Source organism: Schistocerca nitens, chromosome 8 (assembly GCF_023898315.1).
Source record: "Schistocerca nitens isolate TAMUIC-IGC-003100 chromosome 8, iqSchNite1.1, whole genome shotgun sequence".
Classification (NCBI taxonomy): domain Eukaryota; kingdom Metazoa; phylum Arthropoda; class Insecta; order Orthoptera; family Acrididae; genus Schistocerca; species Schistocerca nitens.
The window spans coordinates 204,200,417-204,215,909 of NC_064621.1; positions in this window are offsets into that span (position 1 = coordinate 204,200,417).

The window sequence follows — 15,493 nt, forward strand, 5'->3', positions numbered from 1 at the left end:
ACGATGGCGTGGTCACATCAGCTAGAATAAAGTCTTTTTCAAACGATATTACGGAAACTATTGGCAGAAAAATTTGGTTCTTCATTTATTTATAGCCTTATCTATCAGCTTCCTCCCCACATGAACCACGGACCTGGCCGTTGGTGGGGAGGCTTGCGTGCCTCAGCGATACAGACGGTCGTACCGTGGGTGCAATCACAACGGAGGGGTGTGTGTTGAGAAGCCAGACAAACGTGTGGTTCCTGAAGAGGGGCAGCAGCCTTGATGATTGACTGACCTGGCCTTGTAACACTAGCCAATACGGCCTTGCTGTACTGGTACTGTGAACGGCTGAAAACAAGGGGAAACTACAGCCGTAATTTTTCCCGAGGGCATGCAGCTTGTAAGGGGTATGCGCTGTATGCGCTGCCTGCAATAGGCAAAGCATAGGAGAGTCTCTGACCAGAGAGCAGTATGTAGTTAGTTGTCGCTAGTCGGCAGTAGTCGACAGTAGTCTGCACTAGTCGGCAGTAGTCTGCGCGTGTCTGCGCTTGTGTGCAGTCTGCTCTAGTCGGGACTCTGGAGGATGAGTATTATTGTATAAGGTAAAGAAGCAGCCTTGCGCATATCTAGTAATGTATGTGAACTGCCATCCAATTTTTTAAAAAAATGCCGTAATAATAATTTTTATAATATAAAGTAATTTTTTTAAAAAAAGTATTCATTTCAATTTAAAGAATTTATCCAATGCATGATCATTCCTTTCACGAATCACAAAGTATAGGCCAGCATTGCACGGAGCTGTGCCGAAAATGTTTTAGGTAAGAGCAGATATATTCGGAGTTATTACTGAGGTAAGAATTTTTTGCTTTTTTTATTCAGAATGCAGGGCCGTGGCGCAGTGCTGCTGTCGTCCTAAAATTTACCAGGTTACTGATTTTTTTTTTATTATTTCGGGATTTAGGAATTTTTCTGTTTCGAACTTAACATTCAATGAGAAAAGAATTTTGTGGGTACATTAAATGTGAATGCATTTCTGCACAGAGATTATAAATGGGAACCAATTTTGTTCAGAGGTTACATTTAAATTAGAATCACATTTATTCATATTTTTACATTAAATTAGAATCGCATTCATTATTCATAATTTTATTATTTTGTGGGGAGGTTACACTTGGCGACAACCGGCCAGGATCGTATTTCTTTGTGAATCTTCTGAGAAGTAGTCATATATCTGCTCTTATTTATTTAAACGTAGTTTGCGTCTGGCGCAACGCATTTACTAATTTGTCACTCTTTCTTTCACAGATCATCGGCAATTTATTGCTCTTTGTTGTAATTGTTTGTTTCATTTTGCTTTGTCTTTGTTTCATTTTGTGTTTAATTTTGATGTGTAAAAATGCCGCGAAAAACTGTTAACAGTACATCGCGATGTGTAATGAATGAAATAGCCGACTCGAATAGCTTGACCGATAATACTTGCAACATTCAGTGTCTTAATGATAATCCTCCATTTGCAGACAATCAGTGCCTACCGACCACTAGTAATGATTTTGATCCTAATGATGAGCAAATAAATTCAATTGTGTCGTCTGTTAATTTAACGACAATTGATGACGTGGCACGTTCTTTTACAATGAACGCTGCCCAGTTTAACACACCCGGTTTGCAAAATTTGCACAGTAAACAGATAAATGTTTCTGATGAAGATGAACAATGTAGTCAAAATACGTCAGATTTATTTAATTCCGGATTAGTGACCAACAGTGCACATCCGATTAACAAACCTTTTCAAGAATTACAGAATGACCAAATGGTTACAGAAAACGTGACAAATGCAGATACACCAACACACAGCATAGAAAATAGAGTCGCTAATTTTGGCTTGGATCAAATTATGGCAGTATTGCTACAGTTTAAAAAAGAACATGACAACAATCACAAACAGCTTAGTGAAAATCTCAAACAACAAATCAATAAAAACAATGATAAGCAAGACAACAATTTCAAACAACTTAATGAAAAACAAGACAACCTTAATGAAAATTTCAAACAACTTAGTGAACAGAACAAACAACTTAATGAAAAACTAGATAACAATTCCAAACAGCTTAGTGAACAGATTACAGCCGTTGCCGTGCAATGTCATGATACTAAGGAACAATTACGTGAGGAAATAAAGGCTTGTGCTAGGAGCAGAAGTGAAGAAATTAGATCTGTGGCACAAGAATTAAGTAATACACATGCAGCCACAACAGAATCACTTAGAGACGAAATTAGTGCAGTCGCTAAACAATGCTCTGAAAACGCAACACAGTTATGCGACGAGTTTAAATTAATGTCAGCAGAACTTTCGCGCACACTGGATGCAAAGGTAGACGCGAAATTTGACCAACAGAACAGCCAAATTGACGAACGCTTTAATCACCACCTACAAAACAGTGAAACGAGTTACCGTAAATTTATACAGGAACAGAATAAAGTAAAGCGACAAGTCATGGAAACAATTACCGCACAGACACAGGAAGATAAACGTAAATTGTTTACGAAAGCAAAAACATACGTAGACAACAATATTGCTACAGTATCAGACGAAATTAATACTATCAAACAGTTGAACACCGAATTGCGTGATGAAATTTCCGATCTTAAATCAAAAACAGATACACACACAGTAGACTTTCAGACAGTGACCGACAGACTTGAACAATTAGAAATAATTCAGGATCCCGATGCCATCCAAGCAGACTTGAAAAAATTGAACGAAACCACACGTAAAATACAAAAACAAATTAATGCTTGTGACACTAAAAACTATGATCAGGTAAAAATACTGACTGAAAAATATGATGAATTGGCCAGTCGTATTGACGTTATCGAAAATAATAATGACACCAAATCAGACGATACTTCACCGATTTCATTTAATCAAACACCTGAATTCCAAAATTTACAGCAGACGATCAATGAGATAGATTCGTCCAATAATACATTACGTAGAAAATTGTCAACTTTACAGCAAGAGGTAACAGAGATGAAAAATGTTTCGGCCTTTAACACATCACAGCATACCCCACTTTGCGAACATTTGTCAGACTCACACAGCCAGTATAATTTAGGTAATTTACAGAGAGTACGCGATTTAGAATCCGAAAAGACACAGGCAAACAGATTCTCATACAATCCTGAATCTGTTCACACATTCAGAGACGATAACGTTGATTACGAGCAATTTTTATCCGTAAAAAAATCTAAGGTATTTAAAAATGACAGAGCACAGGTACACGCTTTGAACTGTATACGACAATTTATTTTTGTACTTTCACCGCCGTTGCCTGTAATGCAGAAACTAGAATTGCTTTTGAATTTTCACCGGCATTACCTGTAGTGCAGAAACTAAAATTTATTTGTAGCGCGTAATTGACCTCAGGGGATTCATTACGCTACGATGAATATGTGCCGTAGCGTGCACAGGGCCCCGAGCCGTAGTAGTGCTATTTCATCTTTAGTTTTCTGCACTGCTGCCTTCTCTTCTACTATCCTTTATATCTATCAAAACAGCTCTTCAACTATCGATCTATCTAGGATTAAGAATGAGTAAAGAAAACCTGATAAGACACGTTTTACCGAAAGTGACAGTTTTTATTAGATGCTCCAGAAATGACAACCACGAGAACTTTAATACCAGACAAAAATTTAATCATCAGTATGTGTAAAATTATCAGCAACAGCGAACGCATTTTGGTAACAATAGAGGTTTTCACCGCAACAGCATCAAAACCAGCCGGTTAGCATACCTAACCAACAAACAATGTAGTCTACAAGGTCAACCAAGCTTTATGTTTCGCCGCCTACACGTATAGCGTCAGCTCCAACAAATAGTAACGCACAGCAACAAGGAAATCAGTACGTACAGAAAACATCATTTCAATTCCTATCGCAATGCACCGTATAGAAATGACTATCATGACAGAGGTAAAAGTAATGAGCACAATTTTCAGCGTACGTTTAATAACAGTCGGTCTTATCAGCAGCAAAATATCCGCAACAAGATATTATCATGAATGAACCAGACAGTGGATATCATCCCGAACGTAATACGTCAGGAAGAAATAACAGAACAGTTCAAATAGTCGAAATGCCACAGCATCCTCCCGCAAGTGATAGCACGTCAGATAGAATTTGACTAGATACTGTACAGGTTGCATCTTCCAGTAACGCAAGCAGTACTTTTGACACGCAGAGTCTTGTTCACGAAAATGTTATTACTTTTGACGACATCCGAGACACTATTTTGCAGGAAAGACCAGTTATTCAAAAAACCATTTCACACCCTGTCATTGAGATAAAGATTGGATCATCCAAATTTTCAGCAGTAATCGATTCTGGATCTCCTATGTCAGTCATAAATGACGAAACTTTCAACGAATGTAACTAAGAGAATACCTATCCTACGTTACCATTAGGCAAAACTAAAGTAAAAGGAGCAGTATCTAGTAAGGGAGTAGATGTAAAATTACAGACACATTTATCATTTTGTATTGCAGGTCATACATTTCACTCAAATTTTTGGATTGTTCCCTTATTGACGACAGACGTTATTTTAGGTACGAATTTTCTGGTACAACACGACGCAATTATTGACTTTCAAAACTCCTATTTAATGTTAAAGGATGAAAATGTACAACTGGCTTTAGAATTTCAGCACTCTTTATCTGAAGAAGAACAAACAATTAATCGTACAGAGGTCATTTCCGCATCACGTAACATAGACTGCCATTCCACATTGTTAACAGATACGTACGTACACAACTATAATACTCCAGACGAAGCCGACTATGACGTTATACAGATGATTTCTGATAAAGTTAAACAGAGCAGTGCAAATACAGATGACGAACGCGCGCAACTACGCAAAATTCTTTTACAGCAAGCTCCAGTTTTTGACAACGTTCCTGGTACTATGTCCGGTTTTATGTATGAATTTCAAGTTAAACAGCACGACACATTTAAAGCCAAACATTATCCCATTCCGTATATTCACAGAGAACAAGTTAAGAAAGAATTGCAAGCTATGCTTGACCAAGGAATTATTGAACCGGCAGTTAGTCCGTACATAAACCCTCTCCATATTGTTAAGAAAAAGGATGGTTCACTTCGCCTCGTACTTGATTCGCGGCACATCAATGACATTATTATTAATGAAACAGATCGCCCACATACACTAGAAGAACTTCTACAGAAATTTCATGGTACTGCTATTTATTCCACATTAGATTTGAAATCGGGATTTTGGCAAATTCAACTCCATCCGGACTGCAGAAAGTACACGGGTTTTCTTTGTTTTGGTGAGTGTTATCAATTTTGTAAATTACCGTTCGGTTTAACTATTTCTTCAGCAGCATTTATTCGCAGTTTGAATACAATACTTCCGACAGAACTCAAAGACAGAATCACAACGTATGTAGACGACATTCTTATTGCAGAAGCTAACTGGTCTGAACACAATCTGATTCTTGAACAACTGTTACGAACTTTTCGTGCACAAGGACTCACAGTTAATCTCAGTAAATCGCACTTTGGCAAAACTTCTATAAAATTTCTTGGACATGTAATTTCAGCAGAAGGCATTGCGCCTGACCCGGAAAAACTTCAAGCTTTACGTGACATTACTGTTCCTACGACGACGAAACAACTACGCAGCTTTTTGGGTTTAATTAACTTTTTTCGTAAATTTATTCATTACTCTGCTTTAGACACCCCTAGATTATGTCAATTGACAGGTAAAAACACTATTTGGTCCTGGGATAGCCAAGCACATTCTGAATTTGTGAACCTGAAAGAAGCTTTCCTGAATGCACCACTTTTATCACATCCAGATCTTATTAGAAATTTTTCCATTGCCACCGACAGTTCTAACACCGCTTTAGGCGTACACATTTTTCAGGAAACAGAAGAAGATGGTTGTATTGTAATTAAAAACATCGCCTTTGCAAGTCGCATTCTGTCACCTGCTGAACGCAATTATTCTGTTACAGAACTTGAAACATTATGCGTTGTATGGGCATTTACGAGATTTCGGCATTTTCTTTATGGAAGACATACGACCGTTTACACAGATCATAGAGCGATACAGTTTTTACTTTCCGCTAAATTTACACACGACAGATTAAGTAGATGGAAACTTTATTTGCAGGAATTTTATTTTACAATTGTTCACATTCCCGGTACACAAAATATTGTAGCAGACGCACTATCCCGTTCTCTCAGCAACAGTCAGCAAGACATCGCAACCAACTTCTGCAAAGCAAATTTAAGCGTCATGTACATTCAACAAGTTGCATTTGAGAATTTCATTTCGTCGTCATTACAAGACATAGCGCAAGAGCGGAGTAAAGACAACGTATGGAAAGAAATTAAACACCTTTAGCAAGATAGGAATAATGTTACCATTAGAAACCATTTCACTGTACGCAATAACATTCTGTTTCGCCGCTCTCACCCTGACAGCAACAATTGGTTATTATGCATTCCTGACGAACTTGTTAACAAATTAATCTGGTATATTCATTTAAGTTACGCACATTACGGAGCCAGAAAATGTTTTCTTATACTGAGACAGAACTGTTATTTTACCAACATGGAGAAACGTATTCGACAAGTTTTAGCGTCATGTAAAATCTGCCAGAAAGCTAAGTCCTCCATTACATCCCATTGTACCTGTTAAATTGAGACACTTGGCCGCTGTAGACATTTTTGGTCCGATTCCCAGAACTAATAGAGGTTTTTGCTACATCTTTGTCGCTGTTGAACTCACTTCGAAATTTACTACCTTCACTCCGTTACGCAAAGCTACTGCTAAAACTGTTTCGAAAGCATTTGTAAAACATTTTCTATTTCAAGTAGGGCATGTATTGAAAGTAATTTCCGACAATGGACCACAGTTTCGATCTGCTATATGGACACGTATGTTACGAGCTAGAAACATTTCTCCGATCTATATATCCAGGTACCATGCTTCTTCGAACCCTTGTGAACGACTAATGAAAGAAATTGGTAATCTGTGTAGAATATACTGCCATAAAAAACATATTGATTGGGACATACAAATACTCTCATTCCAAGATGTAATTAATTCCATACCAAATGAATCTACTATGCTGTCTCCGACAGTTATATTGAAAAATGTTGAACCACCTAACAAAATTAAAGAATTAGTAACCTTTCCTACATCTCGTCGACTACGACACCATGAAATAATTGACATTGCACTGAACAACATCAAACGTGCCGCAGAGCGCCGGAGAAGACAGCAAAAACAGGTTTGTACACGCCGTGACTTTCACATTGGACAGAAGATATTAGTACGCACACATTATTTATCTAATAGAGGAAAAAGTAGATGTAGTAAATTTGAGCTTCTATATGCAGGTCCATATCGAATTCGCAGCATTCCTCACACCAATGTAGTACACGTCGAAACTCTGAGAACCAAAAAAACCAAAGGCAATCACCATGTCTCGAACATCAAACCCTTTATTGAATGAACACACGTTATGATTTATCACACTGTAATGCCATTTAAAGTTAGATATAGTGGGAATTAGTGAAGTTCGGTGGCAGGAGGAACAGGACTTTTGGTCAGGTTAATACAGGGTTATAAATTCAAAATCAAATAAGGGTAATGCAGGAGTAGGTTTAATAATGAATAAAAAAAATAGGAGTGCGGGTAAGCTACCACAAACAGCATAGTGAACGCATTATTGTGGCTAAGATAGACACGAAGCCCACGTCTACTACAGCAGTACAAGTTTAAATGCCAACTAGCTCTGCAGATGACGAAGAAATTGATGAATGTATGATGAGATAAAAGAAATTTTTCAGGTAGTGAAGGGAGACGAAAATTTAATAGTCATGGGTGACTGGAATTCGATAATTGGGAAAGGAAGAGAAGGAAACGCAGTAGGTGAATATGCATTGGGGGTAAGAAATGAAAGAGGAAGCCGCCTGGTAGAATTTTGCACAGAGCATAACTTGAACATAGCTAACACTTGGTTCAAGAATCATGAAGGAAGGTTGTATACATTGAAGAAGCCTGGAGATAATAGAAGTTATCAGATAGGTTATATAATGGTAAGACAGAGATTTAGGAACCAGGTTTTAAATTGTAAGACATTTCCAGGGGCAATGTGGACTCTGACCACAATCTATTGGTTACGAACTGTAGATTAAAACTGAAGAAACTGCAAAAAGGTGGGAATTTAAGGAGATGTGACCTGGATGAACTGACTAAACCAGAGGTTGTACAGAGTTTCAGGGAGAGCATAAGGGAACAATTGACAGGAATGGGGGAAAGAAATACAGTAGAAGAAGAATGGGTAGCCCTGAGGGATGAAGTAGTGAAGGCAGCAGAGGATTAAGTAGGTAAAAAGACGAGGGCTAGTAGAAATCCTTGGGTAACAGAAGATATATTGAATTTAATTGATGAAAGGAGAACATATAAAAATGCAGTAAATGAAGCAGGCAAAAAGGAATACAAACGTCTCAAAAATGAGATTGACAGGAAGTGCAAAATGGCTAAGCAGGGATGGCTAGAGAACAAATGTAAGGATGTAGATTGTAGAGGCTTGTCTCACTAGGGGTAAGATAGATACCACATACAGGAAAATGAAAGAGACCTTTGGAGAAATGAGAACCACTTGTATGAATGTCAAGAGCTCAGATGGAAACCCAGTTCTAAGCAAAGAAGGGAAATCAGTTCTAAGCAAAGAAGGGAAATCAGGTAGGTGGAAGGAGTATATAGAGTGTCTATACAAGGGCGATGTACTTGAGGACAATATTATGGAAATGGAAGAGGATGTAGCTGAAGATGAAATGGGAGATATGATACTGCGTGAAGAATTTGACAGATCACTGAAAGACCTAAGTCTAAACAAGGCCCCAGGAGTAGACAGCATTCCATCAGAACTACTGACAGCTTTGGGAGAGGCAATGCTGACATAACTCTACCATCCGGTGAGCAAGATGTATGAGACAGGCGAAATACCCTCAGACTTCAAGAAGAATTTAATAATTCCAATCCCAAAGAAAGCAGGTGTTGACAGATGTGAAAATTACCCAACTATCAGCTTAATAAGTCACGGCTGCAAAATACTAACTCGAATTGTTTACAGACGAATGGGAAAACTGGTGAAAACCGAACTCAGGGAAGATCAGTTTGGGTTCCGTAGAAATACTTTAACACGAGAGACAATACTGACCCTACGACTTTTCTTACAAGATAGATTAAGGAAAGACAAACCTATGTTTCTATCGTTTATAGGCTAGGAGAAAGGTTTTGACAATGTTGACTGGAATACTCTCTTTCAAATTCTGAAGGTGGCATGGCTAAAATACAGGGAGCGAAAGGCTATTTACAATTTGTACAGAAACCAGATGGCAGTTATACGAATCGAGGGGCATGAAAGGGAAGCAGTGGTTGGGAAGGGAGTGAAACGGTTGTAGCCTATCCCCGACGTTATTCAATCTTTATATTGAGCAAGCAGTAAAGGTAACAAAAGAAAAGTTCGGAGTAGGTATTAAAATCCATAGAGAAGAAATAAAAACTTTGAGGTTCGCCGATGACATTGTAATTCTGTCAGAGACAGCAAAGGACTTAGAAGAGCAGTTGAACGGAATCTATCTATCTGATACCTTTTAGTATCTCCAGGATTCTTCCAGGTATACAACCTTCTTTTATGATTCTTGAACCAAGTGTTAGCTATGATTAAGTTATGCTCTGTGCAAAATTCTACAAGGCGGCTTCCTCTTTCATTTCTTCCCCCCAATCCATATTCACCTACTATGTTTCCTTCTCTCCCTTTTCCTACTGACGAATTCCAGTCACCAATGACTATTAAATTTTCGTCTCCCTTCACTACCTGAATAATTTCTTTTATCTCGTCATACATTTCATCAATTTCTTCATCATCTGCAGAGCTAGTTGGCATATAAACTTGTACTACTGTAGTAGGCATGGGCTTTGTGTCTATCTTGGCCACAATAATGCGTTCACTATGCTGTTTGTAGTAGCTAACCCGCACTCCTATTTTTTTATTCATTATTAAACCTACTCCTGCATTACCCCTATTTGATTTTGTATTTATAACCCTGTAATCACCTGACCAAAAGTCTTGTTCCTCCTGCCACCGAACTTCACTAATTCCCACTATATCTAACTTTAACCTATCCATTTCCCTTTTTAAATTTTCTAACCTACCTGCCCGATCAAGGGATCTGACATTCCACGCCCCGATCCGTAGAATGCCAGTTTTCTTTCTCCTGATAAGGACGTCCTCTTGAGTAGTCCCCGCCCGGAGATCCGAATGGAGGACTATTTTACCTGCGGAATATTTTACCCAAGAGGACGCCATCATCATTTAACCATACAGTAAAGCTGCATGCCCTCGGGAAAAATTACGGCTGTAGTTTCCCATTGCTTTCAGCCGTTCGCAGTACCAGCACAGCCAGACCGTTTTGGTTAATGTTACAAGGCCAGATCAGTCAATCATCCAGACTGTTGCCCCTGCAACTACTGAAAAGGCTGCTGCCCCTCTTCAGGAACCACATGTTTGTCTGGCCTCTCAACAGATACCCCTCCGTTGTGGTTGCACCTACGGTACGGCCATCTGTATCGCTGAGGCACGCAAGCCTCCCCACCAACGGCAAGGTCCATGGTTCATGGGGGAAGGATATAAGATGAACATCAACAAAAGCAAAACGAGGATAATGGAATGTAGTCGAATTAAGTCGGGTGATGTTGAGGGAATTAGATTAGGAAATGAGACACTTAAAGTAGTAAAGAAGTTTTGCTATTTGGGGAGCAAAATAACTGATGATGGTCGAAGTAGAGAGGATATAAACTGTAGACTGGCAATGGGAAGGAAAGCGTTTCTGAAGAAGTGAAATTTGTTAACATCGAATATAGATTTTAGCGTCGGGAAGTCGTTTCTGAAAGTATTTGTATGGAGTGTAGCCATGTATGGAAGTGAAACATGGACGATAAATAGTTTGGACAAGAAGAGAATAGAAGCTTTCGAAATGTGGTGCTACAGAAGAATGCTGAAGATTAGATGGGTAGATCACATAACTAATGAGGAAGTATTGAATAGGATTGGGGAGAAGACAGGTTTGTGGCACAACTTCACTAGAAGAAGGGATCGGTCGGTAGGACATGTTTTGAGGCATCAAGGGATCACAAATTTAGCATTGGAGGGCAGCGTGGAGGGTAAAAATCGTAGAGGGAGACCAAGAGATGAATACACTTAGCAGATTCAGAAGGATGTAGGTTGCAGTAGGTACTGGGAGATGAAGAAGCTTGCACAGGATAGAGTAGCATGGAGAGCTGCATCAAACCAGTCTCAGGACTGAAGACAACAACAACAACATATATCAGCTTCATAATGAACTGCCATCTTTTCGTTAATAGTCATAGCTCTTGTGATGTTTTGGGATATGTAGGGCACAACAAGGAATTTGAATAGTTTGCAATGAAAAATAAAGATCGCTATGAGCTTGTGTTTGGTGCACGTAAGGTCATATATTGCTGTGTGTCAAATGTAGCTAACATTTTGAATTTTTATTTTGACTTGGAAGGAAGTCTATATCTTCCTCTGATCTTGATAAAATTGATGGTATATACCACACTCACCTCCGCCCGTGCCCACAACACTATAGCTCTAATGTATTATTCGTAACACCTGTCGTATTTCCTAAATGGTTAAAGATACCAAAACGAAAAAAAAGGAAAACCTCACCTGGATCTCAACCAGCGATCCACAGGTTATCAATTTACCATTCCAGAACAATACCTAATAAGCCACGCTGCCTCTTATGCAGGCTGCGTGGGGTTTGAGAAAGAGGATTTAGAGTTTTACAAATGTTGATCCAAATATTATTTATTTCCTCAGATTCGGATAATTTTTGTTTGTTTCGTGGTCATGAGGCCGCGCAACTTTTAATGGGGAGAGAGGCAGAGTTTTAGTTTTAGCGAATCAAAATTTACGAAGTAAATAACTATTTTTTATTTGTCCGTAATAATGACAACATGGATTTTCTTGAATTACAGCGCCAACTACCAAGAATCAAAACAAATGTTTAAGAAAAAATGTACGTAGTTTTTTATATAGAATCTGATTCTGCAATAAAAAGTGGGAGTTCCCATTTCAAATTTTAAAGTTGCTTCCCGCCTCACTCCGCACGGGGGTGGGGTGGCTGGCTGATTTTAGCACCAGCAGCTGTCCCCCTCGGAAATAATCATCTTTGGATTCTACACATTTTTTCGTGTGAAGCTTATTTTTCGAATTATTCTGGTTTGTCAACTTAAAATTTACACCCTGTATATACGAGGGGCGTTCAGAAAGTAAGCTCCGATCGGTCGCGAAATGGAAACGACTATGAAAATCCGATAAAGCTTTGCACAGATGTGTATAACCCCAGTTAGCATCACGTCGCTCTTCTCATTTCTGAGCTCGCAGTGAGTGCGTAAAGATGTCTAGAAAATAGTGTCTGCCGCCAAGTACGAGGGCCTGGTGAGAAATTTCGCCTGAAGCTATGCAGCTAACATTACATAACTGTCGTGCTGTTTCTTCTTCAAGACAATTCTCAGCCGCATTCTGCAGGGGCAATGAAGATGCTCCTGCATCGTTTTCAAATGGAAATGTGAGATTACCCACAATACAGTCCGCAATTGTCTCCCCCTGAGTTTCATCTCTGGTCACATGAACCGCTGTCTTTGAAGACAACATTTTGACACAGACAACGAGGTGTAGGCCAGCGTGGAGAATTGGCGGAAAGCACTGGCGGCTGCCTTCTATGATGAGGCTATTGAAAAGTTGGTACAACGCTATGACAAAAGTCTAAGTCAGAACGGCGACTACGTAGAGAAGTAGCTGAAAGGTGTAGCTAATTGTTACAAGTAAAACATTTCTGATGTGCACTGTGGTTTCAATTTGGCAATCAATCGGAGCTTACTTTCTGAACAGGCCTCGTATTATTTATTAGCAGTAAAACACAGCCTGAACCAGAATCGGTAAGTGATTGTCTTGTGTTAGCCGCCATGTTAGTGAAATATTGCAGCGGCAGTTTTAAATTGATTTTCTATACAGATATAAATGTTACTGGTCATAATTGCGATAATAATTGTGTATTGGTGGCCGAAGACCGACTATGAGGTAATAAATTCCAGTAGACTGTGAATACACTGAACTTCTGTGAATGCAAACAGCATCTTACATAGAAATTCTTAGCTGCTGATGCATGAAGCCTGGTGGTTTCGTAACAACTTTTATTAAATATTTTGACAGGAAAATACATTAGTGTTGTGTTCGTGTGGTATTGTGACAAAACTGTTCGTTTTGCTTGAAGAAAAGTGTTACCACCTCGACTAACAGTAGCATTAAATTATATAAACGATCTGCAACTAGCAAAAAGTCTTTTATAGAACAGCATTGAATCATTACTTTTGTTTAGTTCAAATTACTTATCATACATTTAGCTTGTTTGCTGGTTATAAATGATTACTTTTGTGTATGAGCTTAGTGACATTTACACTCCTTGACAAAGAACATTGCTACACGTACCCAGGTGGAGATGTCTTTAACAAAATAACGATCATTAGCCGGGAAAATCAGTGATTAAATAAAACCTCATGTTACATTCATAATGAGTAACTAGTTTAATTGTAATCTTGCTGAAATTGTACAACACAGCACACAAGCAATTACACCACACGCCATATCGAGCAGCATGTGCTGCAGTCTGTCGACGGTTACATCCAGTTCCCCACAGGAGCACAATGCGACCCCCTTCAAATGACTGCAGTTTTTCAACAGTCTGTACTTGTCGGTGGGCATCTTTGTACATTAGACTGAGTGTTCCAGTCACCTCTAAAATCAGCACATTTCCTGTCTGCTGAGAAAAACAAAAGGCCCACAGACAAGCCTCTTCAACGCCATTTGATCATCAATGAGCGTGACAAATGACTCGCTAACACTGCAGCACCTCATTATGCTCGTATTACACCTTGATGCCACTGAACGCAGCCCTAGAGGTTGTTGTATTTCTTTCTGGGAGCGTAATTTCTTTACATCGGTATGAAACGTTGGTTTCATCTGTCCCCGAATTTCCCGTGAAGCTTGTTTCACACGAGCTACTCGCTGGTCTGTAAATTAACCGCCAATGACGTCGCGAGTGGATCAGTGATGTCAATGACCTGTTCACGTGGACTGTGTAGTCGTTGGCTAAATTGCAAAATTAACCTATTCTCACCAGGTTCACTCCTAAACACAGTAATGGGCTTCCTGATTTTGTTTCTTCTTAATCTTTATTTTGTTATTTACTTCCTTTCCGCGACGTACTCCAAACGATCCATAAGAACCTGATATTTTTCCTACTAATGCTTTCCCATAAGAGAGACGAAATGTATGAAAGCAAAAAGCTATTGGTATTTACGTTTTACAATTCCGGTGCTTAGACAAAAGAAAAGGCCTACATTATGCGTAAACAGAAATGCAACTAGATATAAAAATTTTTAGTAAAAATAGATTGCACAGTCAAAAAATCACAAATAATTAGTGAGAAAAGTAGTTAAGACACAAAGGAAGCCGGCTGCTGTGGCCGAGCGGTTCTAGGCGCTTCAGTCCGGAACCGTACTCCTGCTACGGTCGCAGACTCGAATCCTGCCTCAGGCATGGATGTGTGTGATGTCGGTAGGTTTAAGTAGTTCTAAGTCTAGGGGACTGATGAGCTCAGATGTTAAGTCCCATAGTGCTTAGAGCCATTTGAACCATTTTTGTACACAAAGGAATCAATGACATTTAGTTGCTAGGGGGCACGGATTTGTATGAATGGGGTAACTGAAAAAGTTGAGGAAGACTGTAATTCGAACGCGGGTCTCCTGCTCAGTAGTCGGGTGCGCTGACCACTATGCCGTTAACACACAATCACAACTGCCCGGACTATCCTAGCACGCCTCCCGCCAAACCAATTTCTCAACTTACCCACAAACTACTGACGTGCTCCTGACCATTATCCTCATTTCTCACGGCGTTTCCTCGATTCCCGTAAGAGTCGAGCGTGTTGTGCATCTGCACGGAGGGGATTATTGGCCAGCCTCATATTAATTTCTTTTATACACGTGGTGTCGGTTCTTTTGGACATGCACATCACGCTCTAATTCTTGCGGGTATCTGCGAAACGCCACGAGCTATGAGGATAATGGGCAGGGGCACTACGACAGTAGCGTGTGGACAAGTGGAGAATATGGTCTGACGGGAGGCGTGCTAGAATATTTCGTGAAGTTAGTGTGACCACTATGTCCGGATGGATTAGTGATGACAGTGTCTGTCTTATGAGCAGCAGGCCCGGCTTCCAATCCCGGTGTGGCACAAATTTTCAACTTTCCCCACTGACTTAAATCAATGCCCACTAGCAGATAAATGTCATTAACTCCTTTGTGTCTTGATTATAATGACTG